The sequence below is a fragment of the Pezoporus wallicus genome, unplaced genomic scaffold, assembly GCF_028554395.1.
Source record: "Pezoporus wallicus isolate ANWC-B61680 ecotype Strahan unplaced genomic scaffold, APGP_CSIRO_Pwel_v1 scaffold_3294, whole genome shotgun sequence".
NCBI lineage: Eukaryota > Metazoa > Chordata > Aves > Psittaciformes > Psittacidae > Pezoporus > Pezoporus wallicus.
Genome location: NW_026635478.1, coordinates 2,687,081 through 2,707,023, shown reverse-complemented (window position 1 = coordinate 2,707,023; position 19,943 = coordinate 2,687,081). Strand labels below are relative to the sequence as shown.

The window sequence follows — 19,943 nt, the reverse complement described above, 5'->3', positions numbered from 1 at the left end:
TGGACTATAAAGAGTTAGTTAGAAAAGATAAAAGAATAGCACTTCAGTGATAACTTTAGACAATTAAAAATGAATATGTTCTTTTAGAAACACTTTTCTCATAATTTTTTAGCTGAGCACTGTGCATCAGTGGTCACCTCCAAAAACTTTGCCTGAGTGTTTCACATGGGTCTAAGCACAGATTCAGTTCTAAGAAAGTTTGATGTTCTTGACTTTCAATGGGAAAAAAAAAAAAAAATACATTCTTCAACTACTGAAAATAAGGTAAAGGCCCAATGCAGACAAAGGAAACTACCTTGTCTTAACTATGATTTTATTTCAAATAAGAATAACTAATTAAATTAACATAATCTTTTATTAATTGTAAATCCAGTATCACACAAAGAATTTCACACCTGGTCTTTAGTCTTGTTCCTAGTCCTCTCCTGACTGAAATATATTTTCAGGAAAGCAGGTAATACAAATACTACTTTACTACCCAACTAATTAACTTATGTAGACTTTAAAACACTACATTAAACATTTCAAACATTTTATTCACTATGGAATGTATTATATGCTGTATCTTTTGCTGTCCCTCATTAAGCTCCAATTACTGTGCATATGGGTTAAAATCTCCATGCAACAATGCACTATATTTGTTTTAGACTGGTTAGTAGTGATGAAACTGAGGGTGTATACACTTGTTGTACATACAATGCATGATTTAGCTGAAATCTCATGTTTCAGACGTTTATTAGTGTTATACAGTGTTTTATTGAATTAGCTGAAACTGAATTATTTAATAACTTTGCTGGTGGGAACAGCAGTAGGTTAAATTTGCAAGATGTACCATCCCTGCTCTAGTTTGTGTTGAATGTCTTTGAGTGTATGATAATTCTTTGAAAACTTTTTGATCCAAAGGCTAGATCTAGATGGAAGTTTTGAAATATAAAAACCAAATTATTTGCCCAGGTGGCAGATGTGGAGGGATAAGGTTACTGTGGATACCAGTGCTAACAGTCAGTTTAAATATTAAAACCTGTAATATCATGAATAAAAGTATACTGGATAAACACTTATCAAATGACCTTTCCAATATAAATCCTAAACAGTATTTTCTCTGCCTGGTTAGCAGCCATGAACTGGTAAAGAGTGGCCCTCTGTGCACAACCCCCCTTTGCAATTAGAAAGAAAGTTGGAAAAATCTGCATCTTATTCACTGGAATCTTGCAGCTCATGCTAAAAACAAATACATGTGCAGCTGGTTACAGCTCTTAAAATCTCAGAAATGATTGATAGATACAGTAATCACACTATTTAACAGCTTTTACAGTGCTTCAGGTCTGATCTCTCCAAACAGCTCCCCTTTTAATCACATAGAAAACCCAATTCTTGAAGTAAGTTAAGATGGCATTTATGAAGTAATAATAGTTCTTAGCAGCTATACTGCATTAGGATAAAAGACTGCACAATACTGAGTTAGTTTTTAGCCTTGATCCATTTTTAAATATAGTAGGAATATTATAGCTCTGTTAGCTTCTCTGAACTCCCTAGGCATCCCTCTTGTTGCCAGAAAGGAATTATAAATTGACAATGCAAGTTATTTTATTTCATTTTCCATCTCTCTTGGAATTTGAAAATGTGTCTTTTCTGTCCGTGAACTTTTTATTTCCTGATGTTCTGATTTTTTAAGTACTTGTTTTATTGCCTTTAGAAATAGTAAATCTTCACTTTCTGTCCAGAAAAATAACTTCATGCAGCAAGAGTGGAATATTATGCTAAAGAACCCAGATACAGACAAATCTTTGGTTCCTTGTAACATCAGGCTTTTTGTCAGCAAATTCTGTTGTTCCTGCTTGTATTGTTTGATTTCTCTGTCTCTTAGCTCTTCTATGCATATAATAGCACTTTGCTTCATGCATGTATATGTTTAAAATGCATGCTAATTTCCTTCCTTCTTGAACAATAAAAATGGAGACCTGGGGAAAGAGAAAATAAACACTTGCTAGCACGTGCAGAAGAAACCTGTTCTATGGAGAATGCATAGGACAATATATCTAAGAGTATTTTCTGAGGTCAGCCTTTGATTTGGATTATGAGCTTGGGGAAGAACTTCTCTATTCCCTTAATTATCTGGCTAGGAGGTTATGTATATTGCTGACCCACATACATGAAATCAAGAGAGGATCCTGGAAGAATATTTGTATATTAAGAGCTATCTTGTGGCCAATTATCTGCTTGTGTCTGTTCTTTGATAGTATAGGTTTCTAAGTACCTGTTGTGGTTTAAAACCAGTCAGGTAACTCGTTCACTCACTCCCCCCCTTCTTTCCCTCCCCCACTCCCGGAGGGACGGAGAGGAGAATCGAAAAGAATGCAACTCCCACAGGTTGAGATAAGAACAGTTTAGTAACTAAGGTATAACACAAATCACTACTGCTACCACCAATGATAACAATGATAAAGGAAATAACAAGGGAAGAGAATACAACACCTCACCACCAGCTGACCGATAACTCGCCCCCCCAGCCCCGACCAAGCACCGACCGATACCTCCTCCAACCCTGCAGTCACCCAGCCCTTCCGGCTAACACCCAGTTACATCCTGGGCATGACGTGCTGTGGTATGGAATACCTCTTTGGTCAGTTTGGGTCAGGTGTCCTGTCTCTGCTTCCTCCTGGCTTCCCCTCCTCCCTGGCAGAGCATGAGGCTCACAAAGTCCTTGGCCAAACCAAAACATCGCTATCAGTTCTGTTCCCAGGCTGAAAGTCAAAACACAGCACTGCACCAGCTACCAAGAAGGAGAAAAATGACTGTTACTGCTGAACCCAGGACATTATCCACCCCTTATTCCATACCATTCACATCATGCTCAGATCCCACATTTTCAATATACCATCACTCTTATCTAAGTGCATGGACCAGCAGCTATAAAGCTGCTGAGTCCATCTGGTCCATGATGTCAGGCTCCATCTCTTGTAACAGTCTTCCAGAGCAGGAGAGATTGTGTGCAGTGTTCACACTCATGAATAACCTGGGCAAGAGTGTCCATTGCTAAGTCCATCATAAGTGGACCATAAGTCCATCTCTATGTTGCATCTCTGCTCTGATGGCCTGAAGTGCCATGGGCCCACCAGGCTCAAAATAATTCACTGTCCCCTTCAGCAGTTTCTGCAGCTTGTTGCTGGGGACTCCATACAGCTGCCTTCCATCTCCGATGCTTCCAAAGCACTGGAGGGGCCCAGTGGACTAGATACTTGCCCATACTGTCCCACACACCCTGCCACTCATGACTGTCCAGCTTTGGGGAAAATCTCTTGGTCTCCCTGCATTGCCGTCTAACCCCAGACAAGACCCAAACCTGACTCTGCTTAACTTTTGAGATCAGACAAAATGGTTGTGGATAGAACACAGTCTGTGTGTGTGCCAACATGCTGATCCCCATCACAATCAGCAGGCAGGTCCCAACGATACCCAAAGGCCATTCAAAACCTTCAGAACTCTCAAACGATGCTGCTGTCCCTGTCACTGGGGCTGGTGTAGCTGCTGTGCTTGCCGGCTCTCCCACCACCACCTTCTCTTTTCCGGAGTCCAGCTCTTCCTCCTCTGCCTTGCTGGGAAATGCTGCGTGGTCTCCTGCATCCTCCTGGGGCTCGGCGGGCGGCTTCCGGGGAATGCTCTCGGCAGTCGCGGGGCTGGGCTCGGCCGCGGGGCTGGGCTCGGCCGCGAGGCTCGGCTCCTCCGCGGGGCTCGGCTCCTCAGCGGGGCTCGGCTCCTCCGCCGCCTTCTCCCGCTGCTCAGCAGCCGCCTCCTTCCGCTCCTCGACCGCCCCGACCTCCTCCACCGGCAGCCGTCCCCTCGCGGCCTCCGGCCCCGCTCCCGCCGCCGCTTGGTCCTCGAGGCCGCTCTCCCGGGCCGCTTCGGCTGCCGCCGGCTCCCGGGGCCGCTCCCCCTCGGCTCCCCGCAGCCTCACGAAGATGGAGAGTAGGGCGAGGGCCAGGCCGGTGAAGAGCAGCCGGACGGCCAGGTACAAGTCCACGGCCACGTCCGTCCCGCCCTGCTGCTGGAGCCCGCCCGTATTACAAGCCATTGCCATAAAGCACAGTGAGACAAGAACCTTAGCCCAAGCCCCACACTTGATAAACACTAACACAGCAAATACCGGCTCTAAGTAATGTACTACATTCTGAAGCTGTGAGATCAAGAGGAACAACTCTGATACCCAATAAATCAGCATTGTGACGAGTGACTATTAATCCGGTCAGATCTGTTGTTATCTCAACCCTTCATGCCCCACGTTGGGCGCCAAAAAGAACTGTTGTGGTTTAAACCCAGCCAGCCAGCTTGTTCTTTCCCTCCCCCTACTCCCGGAGGGACGGAGAGGAGAATCGAAAAGAATGCAACTCCCACAGATTGAGATAAGAACAGTTTAGTAACTAAGGTGTAACACAAATCACTACTGCTACCACCAATGATAATAATGATAAAGGAAATAACAAGGGAAGAGAATACAACACCTCAGCACCAGCTGACCGATAACTCGCCCCCCAAGCCCGACCAAGCTCTGACCGATACCTCCTCCAACCCTGCAGTCTCCCAGCCCTTCCGGCTAACTCCCAGTTACATCCTGGGCATGACGTGCTGTGGTATGGAATACCTCTTTGGTCAGTTTGGGTCAGGTGTCCTGTCTCTGCTTCCTCCTGGCTTCCCCTCCTCCCTGGCAGAGCATGAGGCTCACAAAGTCCTTGGCCAAACCAAAACATCGCTATCAGTTCTGTTCCCAGGCTGAAAGTCAAAACACAGCACTGCACCAGCTACCAAGAAGGAGAAAAATGACTGCTACTGCTGAACCCAGGACAGTACGTGTAGCTGGAAAGCACAGTTTCTCATTTGGGAGTCAGAGGTAGCCAGATTGTTTGAGGAATCCATTGGGTATCTTCTGTTAATTTCTGAATAAATTCAGTGGCAAGGATTGAACTTAAGCTAAAAGTAGTGCAGAAAACCAAAACAAGTATTCAATACTCATTAATATTTTTATGTCCCAAACCAAATGAATCAGGAACATTTTCTTGTTATGAGCTAGCTATATGTAATTTATCATTACTTTGATCTTCAAGTAATGCATTTTATTACTTCTCATGGTAGAAACTGTTTCTTAGGATTCCTCTTGTCTCTCCTGTATCTACTCAGGTACCACTGTTCCTTTCTTTTTAGTCCTGAGATTCAATGTGACTGTCCGTCTCCCCCCAAATGCGTTTGTGTTTCTGAGCTCTCTCCATGCCTCACCATCCCTGCAGGCTGGCCTTTTCTTCTGCTCCCCATGTCTCCTTTTCTCTATTTACTCTTTCCTCAGTTTACTGACTTAAAACATTTTAGGGAGTCCTGAAAAAAAGCAGAGGGACATTTAACATAATAGTCTTAACAAAGATATTCTTGTCACTCTTTGGGAGGCAGATCTGGCCTAACAGAGCTGGTGCCAAGTGAGAGCTCGTTTGCTTGGCTGGGCTCAAGCTGACTCCTTGCAGAAAGATGTCTCTCCAGTATGCTTTGCAGTACTATATTATTCAGATTTTTCCATTTTGCAGTGTGTCTCAGGCTTTTGATTTACCTGGATGGCTAGCTACAAGTTACCACATTTTTTTCTGATAAAACTGATGCACTGAAAATCCTTTGATACACATGTGCAAGAGAAGGAGCAGAACTGAATTTGCTAAAGTGTGAGTGCTCACAGCTGAAATGGAATTTGACTACAGTTTTCCTTTGAATACGTATGTACATAGATACAAAGTGCTTATTGAAATGGAAGAGAACAATCGCTGCATCTAGGCACAGAGAACTAATAGTTTTTTTTATTATTATTCTAATTAGTCCTACTTTAACTCTTTATCAGTACAATGGGTAGAAAAATGCCACCTTGCCTTGAATAAATTTTATAAAACGTATTAATTCCTGTTTTGGAGCTGTCTAATATTATTTCACATCTAAAAAAAGTCTGAAGTGAGTCATTCTTACTGGTGAGGTCTTCAATGGAAAACTATATATAAGACATGGACCTACACAGAGCATGATAAAGACTAAAAAAAGAAATACCAGATATCTTATTTTGTAAGCACCATCCATCCCGCTGCACTGAAATAATGAATTATTCAGAAATGTAATTATACAGCACGTATGATGCCATGTAGAATATGGATCCTGGGCTGTACGGTGGTTAGCCAGTGCTGAGAAGTCTTCATTCTGGTATTTTGTAGCTTTGTGACTTTGCAACATTCCTTTAACATATAATGGGGATCAATAGCTCATATTTTCTCTAGTTTGTTCATTTCAGTAACTTTTCCTTTTAAGAAGGTGTACCAAAATCTAGAAATTATATCATAGAATCATAGAGTCAATTAGGTTGAAAAAGACCTTTAAGATCAAGTTCAACCATTACCCCAGTACTGCCACTGAACCATGTCACTAAGGGCCTCATCTGCACATTTTTGAACAGTCTCCCACAATCTTGTGTCACTGGATCAGAAGCATAGTTTCATTAGCTGATTTGTTGGTAGCGCTGGTCTGTTTTGGACCTGATATTAGAGGTAGGAGAGACCGACAATTGCTCACCAGGACTCTTAAGAGAATTTATCACAAAGTTAATTTAGAAAAAGCTTGCTCACAAGAAATCTGCAAAGTATCAGTAAAAGAACTGCTTGAATTTGGACAGGGGGAGGCCCCTAAATATTAGTTGTCAATCAGAGTATCCTTGTATAGGAAAAGGATTAGTGGTAAAACTCGTCACAGTAGCATCAGGAAAAAGGGTGCCAGACAAAGTGGACTGATTTGCATGAAGGCTTCCCTGTGACTGAGGGAAATGGTGTACTAGAGTGTCAGCTTACTGGACTCTGACAGTTCATACTCCAACATACACACTTGGAAAATCAACTGCATAGCAAAAATGCAGAATCCTTCCATAGTATTTTGGGACTGGATCTGCCTGTGTATGGGCAGTACTACCTTAAGAATATATCAACTTGTCCTCTCATTAATTTTGACCTTGTTAATTCAGGTTATGAAGAAAATGCATTATGTTTATGGGAATAATCAGCACCTCAGACAAAAAAAAAGAACAAGTTTACCTTTATACAGAAGATTATTAAAACCATATCCTGTTTACTTGGCAAGACGCGTAGTTCAAAGTGCTATATAAGTATGCTAGAACTGTCTGTATGAGACCAATACGTGACTTTAAATTTCACAGCTAATACTTGCTTTGGCTGCAGACAAGTTACATAGCTCAATTTCTGAGAACATTCTTCCTCAAATGCATGGATTTTTTTTCTTATATTCACTGATAATAAAAGATTATGCTTGCCATTATATATGCAAGTGATTTATAGATTGCTATAAAAATACCATCTTGTGTGAGTATTTGTAACATCTAAGAAGTCAGTTATGGGTAGAAAACACTGATCTATGATAGTCTAATTACTGGTTTTGTGTTGTATTTGAGATAAATGATAAAAGAATATTTGCAAAAGAGTAAAAAATGTGTAAATAAAGCAGAGAATGTGAACAAAAAAAATAAAGGTCACAATAGTCACAATATTAGAACTATAGCTGAATACAATATGGGGATTTGGAATAATTTTCACAGGGAGGAAAAGCAGATACGAAGGGAGGAAGGGAACAGAAAGTAGTTTACTATCTGCCTTACACAGCCAGGAATCTGATTTTGCATTTGTTTATTTATTTATTGGATGTGTTTGTTTATTTTTATACTTCAGAACTATAAATATTGTTGCTTAATGACAAGATACTTAAAAATTATAAGCAAACTATTTTGATGTCTATGGTAATTAATATTTTTTAATGAGATCCAGTCAATAGGTACACAGGTTATTTTAATACGTTTTGGTTGACAGTTACTGTATTATTGGTGACATAGCTAGACTTTGCTACATGAAATGCTGCTGTTTAGTATTAAGAATATGTTGTCATGACTTTACAATGTGATATTAAAAAATGGAGTGATCAGTGAATCACTCCACAGTGCATTCCTTGCATATCAGTGCCTAGCCAGTTGTTTTCCAAAATGGAAACTTTAATTTTTAGATAAAGTTAGCAGAAACTGAATGTCTTTCCCTCTTTTCCCTCTTTGGACTCATTGGTCAGTTACACATTGTTCAAGTGTTTTAGGGATCAGTAAAAGACAGTGAAGTATCCCTTTTATGCATAGAAGGGATGCCATCCAGAGGGACCTTGGAAGGCTTGAGAAGTGGGCACATGTGAACCTCATGCAGTTCAACAAGGTCAAGTGCAAGGTCCTGCACCTGGGTCAGGGCAATCTCCCATATCAGTACAGACTTGGTAATGAAATTATTAGGAGCAGCCCTGCAGAGAAGGGCTTGAGGACACTGGTGGATGAGCCAGCAATGTGCACTGCAGTCCAAAAGGCAGTCATACCCTGGGCTGCATTAAAAGAAGTGTGGCCAGCAGGTCAAGGGAGGTGATTCTCCCCCTTTACTGCACTCTGGTGAAACCCCACCTAGAGTACCACATACAGCTTTGGGGACACCAGCACAAGGAACACCTGGACTTCTCAGAGCAGAAGAGGACCATAAAAATGGCTGTAACACCTCTCCTAGTAGGAAAAGCTGAGAGAATGTTGAGATGTTCAACCTGGAGAAAAGAAGGCTGCAATGAGACCTTACTGCAGCTTTCCAGTATATATAAAGGGGCCATACTGGAAAGAGGAGAGAGATTTTTTACCAAGGCCCATTGTGACAGTAGAAGGGGCAATGGCTTTAAACTAAAAGAGGGTAAATTCATAATGGACATAGGGTAGAACTTTTTTTATGACGAGGATGGTGGGGCACTGAACAGGGCTGCCCAAAGAAGTTGTGGATGACATCTCTGGAAATGTTCAAGGACAAGTTTGATGGGTTTTGAGCAACGTAAATGATGTCCCTGCCTATGGCAGGGAGGTTGGGCTAGATATTCTTTGAAGATCCCTTCTGACCCAAACCATTCTGTCATTCTGATTCTATAGAATTATTTAGGTTGGAAAAGTTCTTTAAGATTATTGAGTCCAACCTTTAACCTAGCACTGCCAAATCCACTACTAAACTGTGTACCAATGCTGAGTACAGTGCTGTGTTCCTAAGTGCCACATCAGTATGTCTTTTAAATACCTCCAGGGATAGTGACTCAACCACTTCCCTGTTCCAGTGCTTTCCAAACTATTCAGTGAATAAATTGTTTCTAATATCCTGTCTAAACCTCCCCTGGTGCAACATGAGGCCATTTCTTCTTGTCCTATTGCTTGTTATTTGGGAAAAGAGACCAATACCCACCTGGCTATAGCCTCCTTTCAGGTATTTGTAGAGAGCAATAAGGTCCCACCAAGCCTTCTCTTCTCCAAACTAAACAATGCCAGATCCTTCAGTTGTTCCTCATCAGACTTGTGCTCCAGACCCTTCACCAGCTTTGTTGCCCTTCTCTGAACCCTCTCCAGCAACTCTCGTCTTTCTGCTAGTGAGGGGCCCAGGACTGAACACAGGATTCAGGGTGCCACCTCACCAGTGCTGAGTACAGGGTGATGATTCTAAGTACCCTTTCTTCCATCTGCTCTGCAGGTTTGGGCCTGTCATCATAATACAGTTTTGAAGGCATCGTTCTTATTTTGATTCTTGTGGAGTAAATCATCCCAAAGTTAATTTGCAAGAAGTCTTCTGCCTTCCCTGCAACACACAAAAAGAAATAAGCTCTGCAGTGTAGGGATGATTTGCTGCAATCTAGAAAAGGGATGGTAAATTAGCTTACTCCAAATGCTAACGATCAGCTGAGTCTTATGTATCCACTGAAATCTATAGTGGATTTGTATTTAGCAAAACCAGGTCTTCTGCCTGCTGTACATCCAGCACTCAGTCTGTAGTGTAGTTAAATGCCCATCTGCGTCACTTTAAATTAGCGCAAAGGTCAGAGTGAAAAAAATTATGTAAGACAAATTATTTATATATTTTGCTTTTCTGGGCAGTTTTAACTGCTAGCAGAGACACTGTGAACCACTGAGTTAGAGAAACCTTTGATCTCACCTAGTATGGTCATACCAATGATTCTTGTGAACTATGGCCTTGATTTGGATTCTCTAGCATGTTTTGAGGAGCAGTGTTTGCTTAGTGCTTAGTGCTGAACATAGGCTTCGTGGTGCAAACCAGACATTCTTGAAGTCACTACATGTGAAGTGAAATGCATCCTGATATGATGCTGTTGTCCACGCATGACACACAGGATGACCAATGGAACAATAATTAATCCTACTTTATGAGAACAGGGAAACACATCTCCCCCATCGTTACTGGAGAACAATAGCACCATGTAGTGACATAAAGCGCATGGGATCACATCACAGCGATCTGCTGGTTGCCATGGTGACGGGAGTGGGCCCGCAAAGCCAGGCGCCTGGCTGCTGAATTGGAAGGGATAAGAAAAACACAGCCCACTTCCCATGCAAAATGAATTACAAGAACAAGCAAAGGAAGAAAAGAAAATTGTCAACCCTTAATCAAATGTTCTCTTATTTTTAGAAAGGGTTTTAATAAAATGGAGGCCATCTCCATTTATCTCTTGGGCTTCAGGGATCTGGCTAGTAATATCTCTGTATATACCGTGAAAATAAATGACACAGTTTGTGCAAGACAAATCACATGTAACAGAAATCTCATCTATGTGCAGTGGGCGATGACAATACCATATTCAACCCTGCTATTCGTTGTGCCTGCCTTAGGAAACAAAATCTGTAGGAATATGTTAAAATTGGTCTCACCAAACCAACTGTATTTAGCAGGCAAGCCTGACTTTATATTTTCCCTGCACCCTTTTAATTTTCACCTAGAGGAAGTTAGTATATAACAGTTCCTTATTAACTTGCAAAGCTATTTTGCCTTTTACCCTTGCTTCAGCACTACAGATCAAAAGCAGCATGGTGGAAAGTGAAACGAATTTAAACATAGCTAATCGGTGACACATAAAAAACACTGTTAGTTCCTGTATCTGTCATTTTCAGGAGCTGCCTTATATTTCATTCTATTTACCAGTATTAAGCAAAACAGCGAGTTCAGTTGACCTAACAGCCTCCAATTAGTAGCAGCTAGGTTCTGAAAATGGTTTGGGCACCTGAAATTTAGGCAGTGTCTTCATTTTGCAGCGCACAGAGTGGACTCCGAACAGCCAGGTGAGGCCTCCAAGATCACATTAAAAATGCAGTTGGGTGAAGAAATGGTGAGCATCAAGCCATGCTTGACTGCGCAGTTCCTGTGTCTGGGGGTGGGATCACTACAATTGAATTAGGCACACAAAGCTTAATAGGAAGAAAAAGGCAGGTAAGAAAGGGGTTTGCAATGCTAAGCAGAGGAAGCCTGTAAGATGCTTCAAAGCAGGAGTTACATCTGAAGGTTATGCATCCCTTTGCAGCCCTGCATTAGACACCCTTTGGAGGCTGGGTTTCTTGTGCTGCTCCCTGAGTCTTGATGTGCAAGTCATCCCTTTGGATGAGGACAGCTGGCTCACTGTTTTCTTCCAAATTACAGTATGCACCAGTAGCATGAGTCTGTAGCTCACAAGTTAGGATACTTGGTTGAAAGAAACAGAAAGTACTGAATTTTTAGCTTTTTATCTGCTTTTATATTTGGCAAAATAAACCAGAAACATTTCTAGGAACAGCACAAGATTAATTTACCACAGCCAGCTGTCACTGGTCTAAAGGGTAATATTCCTTTCTGGCTTACTCACTAAACTTTACAGCAATTTAGTTTCAGCAGGACAAGGGAAAGATTCCTTCTCAGTCCCAGAGTACCCTTTCCTATCAGTTGTTGCATAGCTTGTGCTCTTAGGAAACCCAGGATTGAGAAAGACACATACATTTGATCTCCTGCCTTCTGTATGAATACTCTGAAAGCTGGGCTGTGCTATGAGGAAGAAAGATAAAGCCATTCTTGCCCTTCTGTTTTTTTAAGAAAGAAAGCAGCTGCTGATTTTAAGAAATTTTTAAGAAAGAGCAGCTGCCAGTTCATGCTGTTGCTCCTGTGTTCCTGCCTTGAGCATGCTCTGAGACTCTACCAGATCAGGCTCTGACGGTATCTAAGAGGAGATGCCAGTTTTCTAGGCTCAGCTGGAAGGACTGACGTGGTTTCCAGGATGGTGTGTCTGCTTAGAACAGAGAGATTGAACACCAGGCAGCCTAAAGGTAAAGCTGCTGGTGTTAACGGGGTTCAACATCAGATAGGAGATGAGCAAGTACTTCCAAGACCTCAGTCATAACTTTAGGGTCTAAGTGTGTGAAAGCTTACATATTTTCTTGAGCGTGTGTTTTCCCTGCTGCTATTTTGCAAAACATTCCTGTGAATAACCTGGTTTTAAGACATGGATACTGCCCAGAATTTTACAGTCAAAACCTCTGCATTTTGTACTCTCCAGGCTGATTTGGGTGGCTCAAATTTTAAACATGGCTAAGGTTGATAAAAATGTGAGGAAGGAAATATTTCTGTGAGGGAGGTAAATTGAGTTTTTACATTTGTTACAAAACCACCAGTAGTACCTCCAAGGTTAAACAGAACTTCATGTTACATGCAGAACAGGTATTCAGCATTTCTGTTATGCCTGAAAATACCATGTTTGCCACTTCCTGCACTCCCCAAACTTGCACACTTATTGGAGAAAGGAATATTTTTCTGACAATATACAAGTCTGTTAATTAGCTCACAGTAATATTGTTTTAAAGTGGGTCCTCTGAAAAATTTAGCATCTAGGCTAACTAGCATTTATCTCAAGTAAATGATCTCAAGTCATGGTACAATATAGACTCTTGGAATTTTCATTGCTCAAATGAAGTGAAATTATCTTCACAATATATGTTCAAGACATTAGGATGTAATTTAGGTAAGTATTAATAATTATTTTGTTGAATTGTTATGACTAAATAGGCAGAGAGTTGGGTCAACTGTGTGAATAATTAAGTGGGCCAAGTGCAACATCAGAGGTAATATTTTCAATTGCCACCTTATCTGTACAGGTAATTAGCATGTGACAGTTGTATTGGTTGTAATGAATCAGTGTTACAAGGAGAAGGGGGTAAAAATAGCAGAAAATCTTCTCTACAAGTATCCTTGTCCCAGCTATTGGTATCGGTTAGTAGTCATTTCACTTTAATTAACTATTACTGTTGTGTGAAAAGTCTGTGACTATATGCTCATTTGAATATGAATATTTGAAAAGCTTTCGATGGCACTGTTACTTCAGGTTCCCTTCTGGAAGAGCTGAATGTGAACCAAAGAGAGGTCTTTCTTTAAAACTTAGGTAAAGTGGAACTCGGATCTATTGAGACATCACCTTCTATCTTTATGCATAGTTTTCAAATAAGGCTCTGAATTGCTATCACCACACTCATTATCAATAAGTGAAATGGCCTTTTTTAGTTAACATTTCAGTAGTAGTTTATTATTACTTCCTGACAAAATTACAGTAATACGGAAAACTGTCTTCCAGTTTTCTTTTTCCTTTTGTGGGGGTTTTAATTGCTAAGAAAGTCATAAATATAAAGACTGACAATCAAGCAACTTGAGGATTGAGAATGAGTATCAGTAATTTAAAAGCAAATTAATTTTGGAAGAACGTTATCAAAGGATTGTTTTGCAACATGCTCAGTCCTTTATTCCTAACATTTTATAATCAATCTCTTTCCCTCAAGGCAAAATTTCATGCTTCTGCAGGGGGATTTCTAGCATATTCTTGTCAGGATTTAGATGAAATAATTTCTGCAGTATCTCCAGGAATCCGATAAATTTTTCTGACCTGAAAGTACAAATTAAGCATTTCACTCAATAATCATTCCTAAGATCTTGTTTTCATGTTAGCAGTGGCAGTTCTAGTGAGAGGCAACCTTTTCACTCGTGGTGAAGCTTGCTAAATTCTTTGTGCCAGTTCTTGTCTGGAAATGAAAGGTGACACATTGCCTGAAATTTTTGCACTAATAAGAGGCAGTATTCATTATTGAAAGCTACATTTCTCTAGTAATTTCTTGCAAATCTCTAAGAAATAAACTCTTTTACCTTGTTGAAAAGCTACATTGTGATGAAAATATATAAACCTTCTGACATATGATTTAGACAATGAAAAAGAAAAGTCCTGGATACTCAGTGTGTCCGTAACGACATTGTGAGATGTCACTAATTTTTTTCCAGCCAGAGGACAGTTTAGATACCAGCTCTTTCAAGGGGATGTGGTTTGGAAGGATATTAGGATTAGGCGGGTGAGAAGCAAAGCAATTCAGACTGAGGAGGGGATTGTTTTTCAGCGAGTTGTTGAGGATGTGCTTCACAACAGTCCCTCTTCCCATCGGTACCAGATGCCTGCTCCCTTCCTTCCCAGTTATGCAATTGGGGTGGAAGGGGTAAAAAGGAATAAAGCTCTTTAGTGCTCTTCTCAGCTTTCTATCTCTGACTTCAGTCTCCAAGCATGTATAATGGAAGAATTCCCATCTGCTCCTGCCCTGCTCCCACCTCTCTTATCTGCATGGCAGGAATGAAGATGCTCTTGGATGCTCCAGCTAAGTGTGCCACCTTCCATATTATCTTTTTTCCTTTCTGTGGCAAATCATATTTTCAAAGCCCTGTAAGCCCAAGTATGAGGACTGTTGCCCCCACTCCATTCAGCCCCCCATTCTGTGCAGTGTCAAGTCTCAGTCATCTAAGTTAAGATTCAGAGCAGTACACGCTGGTAGAGATATTAGCAAGACACTTTGAACACCCACTAGGCCTTGCCTGTGATATGGATATACCACGATCTTACCCACTGCTATGCGTTAGGTGCTATCCGTACCAGCTCTTCAGAGTTCCTACTGATCTTAACTTACTATGTTGATGGTGCAGCCCACTACTACACGGGTGGCTGGGAGAGGGCAAAGGAGAGCATCAAGTGCTCTCATCAAGTGCTTAATGGGAGTGATGCAAGCACCGGTGCTGCCCCATCAATGGTGTACTAAGAAGTCATCTTTCCCTAACCCACACCAACCCTGTTCTTGGGCAAACCAATTTCCAGTACACCAAAAGTATAAACAAGTTACAGAATTTGCTGCCAGTTCCAATAGCCTCCAGCTGAACTTGGTCTCGATAATGTCTGTACAGCAAATGAATTCCACTCAACCTCATAAGCAGCAGCTCTTACACAGCTTTACCACCAGATCTACTACTTTTCCTCTTCTAGCTGATATAGCCAAGCATAGAAAAAGCTGGTTTGGTTGGCATTGCCAACCTATAGTCAGAACTCTCCTAAATCTTGCACAACAGGTTTTTCTTTCGTAAGCAGGAAAAAAGCCTTAAATTCAAAATTAACTTGTTCTTTCTATTTTTTTTCCCATCAGTTTTTACTTCATTTACATAAAATGTGTATATACATCTGTCTGCCCATTGAGTTTTTTCCCAGAACTTTACAACGAAAATCTATGAAATGTGTCTCCCACCTTTATCAGGTTTTCAGTCTACCAGCCAAGGTGAAGAACAATAAGACCAAAAAGCATATGCAGGTAGTTTGTTCCCTGCAGCCCATCTCTTCCAATGTCAGTAGCTGAATTTTCAGATAGGTGTAATCCATCTGCCACCTGTTTTAAAGCCTCTGTACCATTTTACTTTGGCAGCAGAACCAGACACTGGAAAATATGTGAAGGAAGAGTGAAAGCAGAGGTACAAAAGAAGAGCAATGAGAAACATCCAATCATGCCTTCCATCCCAATACATTATTCTAATAACCATGTTTTATCTTTAACCATGTTTTATTATCTTCAGGGACAAAGTGCTTCTGTTCATGCAGGATATAAAATAGGTATTGGTTTGTTTTTTTTTTTGTTAAGAATCTTGAAAGTTGTTCTCCTTTGATAGTAAATGAAGCTATCTACAAGTTTATCAGTCTTTTAAATTGGATTTTAGAGACTCTGAGCTGTTTAATATATTGAAGTTCGGTTTTAATAAAAACAATAATTTTTGGTTTGCTATAAATCTGACATATTCCAATTTAAATTATTTTCTAAACATTCTTTATACAAATATCTGTACTTACATACATTTGGAATATGGCATAAATGTCTAATCCAGCATTTTGAGGAAAGTCCATACTAAATTCAGGTGTAGAGTGCCAAAGATGATTTTGTGTGGAACAACCCAAATAAATACCAGTAAAATCTTTATGTCATAGTGTACCATTACGTATTTTGTTCTGAACTTATTTATAGGAACTATCTCAGATTTTGGCAAAATTTCTTAGGTTTTTAAATTGTGTTGTTTTTCATATGCCATCAGTCTCCCATATGCAGAGTCGTTTTTCCTTCCTTCTTGAGCCCAACTGTTCTGTGAAACCACTGCCTTCTTACTCAGAAGATTGGCTTCCTCTATGTGCTTACAGGGAAAAAGATGGTATTCCTGAGAGCTGTGCAGATCCTGGGGGGGGGAGGGGGACGGGGGTGGGCAGTCAGCTGTACTTTTTTCATAACTGGAACTTTTGAATCAAGATCCTTCCAATTCATAAGACTAAATGTTATGCATTAACAGGACAGGAATTTCAACAGTGTAAGCTGAAGGTAATGAGATCTGAATCTGTCCTAGTGTAAGAACTTTTGATATATTTGTATTGCTTTAATTCTGAAATGTTTTCCTTCAAAAATTTCCTATAGACTTAAGAAACTGCAATATCACAAAGCTGCTTATATTTTTTATTACATAATAAAAGCATAATAACCCTGGTAGAGATTGCTATCCTATATTCCCTGTTATAAGAGCCTGTTTTATATATAAACATATCAAAGTTAAATTTTTGGACTCAGATTCTCTAGGTGTCTACCAGAATAATTTGTTTTTGGTGAATGTTTCAGCTAATGTAGCTCAGCTATTTTTAAGGCTAAAATGGTGTGAAAAGACACTCTTGCATTCATATTCATTTTAATTCCACTTACCATGTCATCTCTGTAAAGTTAATAAAGGTTAAACTAGGACCAGTTTATAATAAATGTGTGCATGGCAGCTAAGAGCAGGGAGAGAATTTCTCCTCTCCTCTCGTCTTTCATCTGCTGCAGAAGGAAGTTAGGTTTTCCTCACTGTTAACATAGGAGACTATGTAAGGAGACTGCAGGAGTGCAAGAGTAATCAGGCAAAAAAAAAAAAAAAAAAAAAAAAAGCTCTGGGATTAAGGAGAGAATGGGAGTAGACACCAGGGAAATAGAAATCTGGGGGACTGGTTTTTACTCTTCACAGGTATGTCTGCAAAGCAGACAGCACCTTTCTACTGCTGTCAGTTTAGTCCTCTATGTTAAGCAACAGTGGATAATTCTGAATATGTAAAGTTTCCTGGTTTCCTATTGTGCAAAGATGAAAATCTGGTTTGGCTCCATGGCAGGAAACAGTAAAGTCTTATACTACAGGAGAGTTGAGTGTCTGCTACTGTAGACACTAATGGTCATACAGAACAGAAGCTCCAGAACCTGAGCACGTTGAAAGATCAGGTTGTTGCCTTTTTAGACTGAGGACAAGGAGGCCACATGAATTCCAGGCTTTTTAAAGTTTTAAATATTTGATTTTGTAGTGCTGACATGCTTTAAGAAAATACATAGAATACCAGCTGCAAAGAAACAAAAGGTACAAACTAACACATAAGGAAAAATAATAATAATGAATTAATAAAATAATGCTTTCTCTGCTATGCAGCATCTATGTGTGAATAGATGGGATTTGTCCTGTGCCTAAGTATTAGTTGGATTAGGTTTTAAACATTGCAGGATTTGAAGCTGGATGCCGAGGTTACTGACACACAGTAAACAGTGTGTAGTAGCTCTGTGATGAGTACTCCATGATTGTACGTAAACATCATAGAGCAATGACAGGTGAAATATGAAAAACAGTGAAATGAAGTGAAAGCAATAGCTGTAAACAAAATATCTGCATTTATTAAAATGAATGAAAATGCACAGGCTTTGTTTTGGACTGGATCCTCAGTTGCCTCAGTTTTCTTAAAGCCATTTATGCTAGCTATTTCCAGCAGCTGGACAATCCAGCCCAAAATGGAAGTTTTCTTCCCAGTTCTTCCCATGAGTTTAGAGCCTCCTTGAGGTTTCTCCTGAAGGAGAAAGGAAGAAAGGGGAAATTATATTTGGTATGTGTTTACCAGGGAAATGAAGGGGGTGTTAACCCCACCTCATCACTATCACTGTTTGCACAGCCTGTGCTGCATGCACTCTGTCACCATGTGATCTACTTAAATCTGCATGATTGCAGAGTTTCTCCCTTTAGAGCAGGTCTCTGTCTGCTCCTGTACTGAATGCTGCACACAAAGTTTTTCAGGATACGATTTGCAGACTTGAGTCTTAAATCATACCACTTACTGTGAAATATAATTTTAAATGTAATAGCTTTGCAAAGTTTCCATGATTGCCTTAAAAAGACATCCCCTGGATTTTGCAGGATACTCTGCAGAGTAGCACTTGAGAGTCCTCAAGAGTACATCTGTAAACTACTCAGTCCATCTGAAAAGGGTGAAGATTTAGCAGCTGAACAGGGTGAAGTATTGCGTATTCTAGTGTGCTTTTTGAAATAAAGCTTTGTAGCTGTGGGACACAAGATTTGATATTCAGAAAGAATTCATATCCATTATTAAACCCTGATTCAGCAAAGTATTTAAGCATGTTCTATTATGCATCTATTAGCTTTTCATTTTTGCTGCTGCTTAAGAGTCCTACTGTGTCAGAAGCAGCAAGCCTAATGGAAAGGTAGAGATGCAGTTTTTATGGGTTTGCTCACATAAATCCTGTTTCATGATGTTAAATGAGTACAAATAGTAATTCTTGTTTCTAGCAAATTAGTGTCATAAGACTCCAACAGGGGTAAGAGTTCAAGACAGGTCATCTCTTTTTTTGCAGGTTTTGTTTGCAACTGCAATAGTTAGAAGCTTTTAAAAATAAAATAAATGTTTTTAAAAGCTGAAGTTTAGTCTGAACTGAGGCAGTCTAAAAAAAGGAATACAAGATTGCCAGTCTACTTTGAACAATCTTGATTTGATCCCTGGTTGCAATTCTCTTTTTCGAGCTACCATTTTGCCTCCTGTGATTCCAAATAGTCACTGCCAGCTAATCAAATACCTTAACCTTCAAATGCTCAACTTACTATGTAGGTGGTGTCACATTCTTTGAATGTATGATATTATCCTGTTTGTGTAGCTATAGGTCCTCTCCCTAGTGCTAGCAACTCCTAAGAATAAAGGCTTGAGTTGTGGAGGCTTGTTTTATGGACATTTGGGGCAATTATTTTATGTATTCTTTGAACAGATAAACTATTTCAGCTGTTTGCATGTTAGGAATTATTTGATCTGCCCTCAAGCAGGGTGATAAGAACAGTGGTAGGTAAAGTTAGGATTGCACTAGGACAGTGAAATTTAGGGGAACAGGGACTGTATGGGGTGTGTTGATACCACTCTCTTCACTATTTTTCTAACAAGGAACTAAATAATTTTATCCTTATCCACTCTGCTCATTTTATTCTGTGTTAATTATTTTCCAGTCTGGAGAAAAATGACCACCATGTATAGCTGGATGAGAAAGGAGGGGAATTGAAAAATAAAGAGTTTCTGAACATTTCTGTAGTCATATCCTTGGTTCCAGTCAAAAGAAGATTCGTGTCTGGTATATGGCTTGAGTGAAAGCTACAATTTCTCCACTGCAGTGCTGCCAGCAGTCGAGTAATTGTCCATGAGTTCAGGCACCTTCCACCATATTTTTGTCATTGTGAAAATGAATGCAGTCATCAGTAATTTATGATTCTTGTCAGATACTGTAAGTTAAGCAAAGTGCTCTTTCTCAAATGCAACAGAAGGGCTTGTTTCAGGCTACTGAAGACATCTGTTGTTTTTCCACTTGTATTCCACCTTTTTTAATTTTTTTCCCCCATTTT

General features: G+C 40.2%; 1 protein-coding gene across 11 annotated transcripts in view; it reads left to right on the top strand.

Moving 5' to 3' along the window:
- The window catches only part of ANKS1B (ankyrin repeat and sterile alpha motif domain containing 1B), a 441,168-nt gene that overhangs the window by 237,794 nt on the left and 183,431 nt on the right, over positions 1-19,943 (top strand). The window lies entirely within an intron of this gene.